Genomic DNA, 4,465 nt, shown 5'->3' with positions numbered 1-4,465 from the left:
CAATTTACACAATATTAAAAACAAATTTCTTTAAAATAATGAAATTTTAATTAAAAGAAAGTTTATCATCTTTCCTTCAAAAATTGTTTTCAATAAATTTAGGACACACATTTTAAAATTTTGCGTCCCTTCGTTAAAGTTACAGGTCTTTTAACTAAGGCAAATTTGCCTTAAAGTAAAAAACATAAATTTTTGATTTAAAGAAATCGTCCTTAAATTAACTGAAATATTGAATCTTTAGATTTACGATAAAAACGCTTGAAATATAGGCTAAGACTTATTTTGAGGATTTAGCATCTTTGGTTTAGTTTTTTTTTTTTTTAAATAAAGAAAATATTTTTTACTTTGAAATGAATTAAGAGAAAGTTTACAATATTTGCTTAAAAAATTTGTTTATTAAATTTAGGACATAGATTTTGGAAATTTGCGTTCCTCCTTAAAGTCGTATGTCTTTGAACTAAGGCAAATTTTCCTTAAAGTAAAGAAGAGTTAAAAAATCGTCCTTAAATTAACTGAAATATTGGATCTTTACATTTAAAATAAAAACTCTTCAAATATACACGCAGAGAAGGAATATGATCACCTCAACCATGTTTCAAGAGCAAAATGTTATTTTTGATGGTGACCACGTAACATGTTTATAGCAAACATGTAACGTAACATGTTTATAACATGTTTATAGCATGGTGTGTTCTCGCCAAACATAAAATGGTTTGCGAAAACAGATACATAATTTTCGAGAAAATAACATGGTTGCGACAAAAATTTTACATGGTCACTATACAAAAATAACATTTTGCTCTTGGAATATGTTTGAGGTGATTTTGTATTTTTGGTTTAAAGTTTTTTTTTTGGAATTAAGAAAACATTTTTTACTTTGAAGTATCTGTAATCAGGGATGGAAAATGCAGTACTTTAGTACTTTTTTTTAATACTTTTTTAGCCTGGTCAGTACCGTAGGACCCCCACGAATAATTTAATACTTTTTGTGTATATATTTTTAAGCCGATATCAGACTTATGGCACAATAGTTTTGACAAAATATTTTAATATTTTGAAAAACTCTTTAACAAAATTATTTGCTAATAATCTTTTACAAATTTGGCAAAACAGACAAGTTCATTCGGGTAGAAAATCTCGATTTTGTAAAAGCCATAGTCAAAAACACGATTATTTTTCAAATTTAGTCGAAGAAACCATGTGTTTCTATATTAAGCTTGCACACGAACACTTTCTAGATAAGAAGTTATCGAACGCGTACTAAAATAATGCGTAACATTACAGTCACGATCGAAACTTGAGACAAAAATAATGTACAAAAATTTATTTCTTCAGAAAGTTTTGTCAAAATTTTATTTTACAGAAAATTTTGTCTAAATTTTTCTCTTTTGCAAAATTTTGTCAAAATTTTATTTTATTTTTTCGTTAGCATTTTATTTCTATAGAAAAATTTGTCAAAATTTTATTTCTATAGAAAATGTTGTCAAAATTTTATTTCTATAGAAAATTTTGCGAAAATTTTATTTCTATAGAAAATGTTGTCAAAAGTGTAATTCTTTGGAAAATTTTGTGAAAATTTTATTTCTATAGAAAATGTCAAAATTGTATTTCTTTGGAAAATGTTGTCAAAATTTTATTTGGGTAGAAAATTTTATTTCTATAGAATATTTTGTCAAACTTTTATTTCTATAGAAAATGTTGTCAAAATTTTATTTCTTTAAAAAATTTTGTAAAAATTTATATTGGTATAAAATTTTGTGAAAATTTATATTGGTATAAAATTTTGTGAAAATTTATATTGGTATAAAATTTTGTGAAAATTTATATTGGTAGAAAATTTTGTCAAAATTTTATTTCGGTAGAAAATTTTGTCAAAATTTTATTTCGGTAGAAAATTTTGTCAAAATGTTATTTCTATAGAAAATTTTATTTCTATAGAAAATTTCGTTAAAATTAAATTTCTACAGAAAATTTTGTCAAAAAAATATATCTGTAGAACATTTTGTCTAAATTTTATTTCTATAGAAAATTTTATTTCTATAGAAAATGTTGTCAAAATTGTATTTCTTTGGAAAATTTGGTAGAAAATGTTGTCAAAATTTTATTTCTATAGAATATTTTGTCAAACTTTTATTTCTAGAGAAAATGTTTCCAAAATTTTATTTCGGTAGAAAATTTTGTCAAAATTTTATTTCTATAAGATTTTGTCAAAATTTTATTTCGGTAGAAAATTTTGTCAAAATTTTATTTCTATAGAAGATTTTGTCAAAATTTTATTTCGGTAAAAAATTTTGTCAAAATTTTATTTCTATAAGATTTTGTCAAAATTTTATTTCGGTAGAAAATTTTGTCAAAATTTTATTTCTATAGAAGATTTTGTCAAAATTTTATTTCGGTAAAAAATTTTGTCAAAATTTTATTTCTTTCATTCGTTTTGTTTTGTTATTGTTGGTTTTTGTTCTTTAATCATTGTTGTTGATTTTTTGATTTCAGCTTAAAACCATACATTGACTAAACTACAAGTGTAGCTTAACCAACAGAGGAAAAGAATGTTTGTCAAATTCATTTGGGCAAATCCCTATAGACTGCAAGATGGTTGGATGGACGCACGTTTTGGAAATTTTATTTCTATAGAAAATTTTGTCAACATTTTAATTCTATAGAAAATTTTGTCAAAATTTTATTTTATTTTATTTGTCAAAATTTTATTTTTATAAAACATTTTGTGGAAATTTTATGTCTATAGAATTTTTTTTTTCAAAATTTTATGTCTATAGAAAATTTTGCCAAAATTTTAATTCTATAGAAACTTTTGTCAAAATTTTATTTCTATTGAAACTTCTCTCAAAATTTAATTTCTATAGAAAATTTTGTAAAATTTTATTTCTATTGAAACTTCTGTCAAAATTTAATTTCTATAGAAAATTTAGTAAAATTTTATTTCTATAAAAAATTTTTCAAAATTTTATTTCTATGGAAAATTTTATTTCTATAGAAAATTTTATTCCTATGGAAAATTTTATTTCTATAGAAAATTTTATAAAAATTTTATTTCTATAGAAAATTTTCTCAAAATTTTATTTCTATGGAAAATTTTATAGAAAATTTTGTCAAAATTTTATTTCTATAGCAAATGTTGTCAAAATTTTATTTCTATAGTAAAATTTGTCAAAATTTTATTTTTATAGCAAATTTTATTTCTTAGAAAATTTTGTCAAAATTTTATTTCTATAGAAAATTTTGTCAAAATTTTATTTCTATAAAAAATTTTGTCAAAATTTTATTTCTATAGAAAATGTTGTCAAACTTTTATTTCTATAGAAAATTTTGTTAAAATTTTATTTCTATAGAAAATGTTGTCAAAATTTTATTTCTTTAGAAAATTTTGCAAATATTTATATTGGTAGAAAATTTTGTAAAAATTTATATTGGTAGAAAATTTTGTCAAAATTTTATTTCGGTAGAAAATTTTGTCAAAATTTTATTTCTATAGAAAATTTTATTAAAATTTTATTTCTGTAGAAAATTTTGTCAAAATAATATATCTGTAGAAAATGTTGTAAAAATTTTATGTAGTCAAAATCTTGTCCAAATTGTATGTTATTTCTTTAGAAAATTTTGTAAAAATTTATATTGGTATAAAATTTTGTAAAAATTTATATTGGTATAAAATTTTGTAAAAATGTATATTCGTATAAAATTTTGTTACAATTTTATTTCGGTAGAAAATTTTGTCAAAATTTTATTTCTATAGCAAATTTTGTTAAAATTTTATTTCTATAGAAAATTTTGTTAACATTTTATTTCTATAGAAAATTTTGTCAAAATTTTATTTCTATAGAAAACGTTGTCAAAATTTTATTTCTATAGAAAATGTTTTCAAACTTTTATTTCTATAGAAAATGTTGTCAAAATTTTATTTGTTAAAAAAATTTTGCAAAAATTTGTATTTAAAAATTTATATTGGTAGAAAATTTTGTCAAAATTTTATTTTTATAGAAAATCTTGTCCAAATATTTTATTTTATTTATTTATTTCTATAGAAAATTTTGTCAAAATTTTATTTCTATAGAAAATGTTTTCAAACTTTTATTTCTATAGAAAATGTTGTCAAAATTTTATTTCTTAAAAAAATTTTGCAAAAATTTATATTATAAAAATTTATATTGGTAGAAAATTTTGTCAAAATTTTATTTTTATAGAAAATCTTGTCCAAATATTTTATTTCATTTATTTATTTCTATTCATTTTATTTCATCTTTTCAATGGCTCTATTAACCATGTTCCTTAATCTATATCTGTCCATAAAGCTCGAATAATAATTGTATAATTAGATATAATGCATTTGGACGTCAATTGCCTGTTTCGGTATCAGGCTAACATGTAATATAATAAAATTTTATTTCCTTAAAACATTTTGCAAAAATTTATATTATAAAAATTTATATTGGTAGAAAATTTTGTC

Source organism: Haematobia irritans, chromosome 3 (genome assembly GCF_050003625.1).
Source record: "Haematobia irritans isolate KBUSLIRL chromosome 3, ASM5000362v1, whole genome shotgun sequence".
Classification (NCBI taxonomy): Eukaryota; Metazoa; Arthropoda; class Insecta; order Diptera; family Muscidae; genus Haematobia; species Haematobia irritans.
This window is presented reverse-complemented; position numbering follows the sequence as displayed.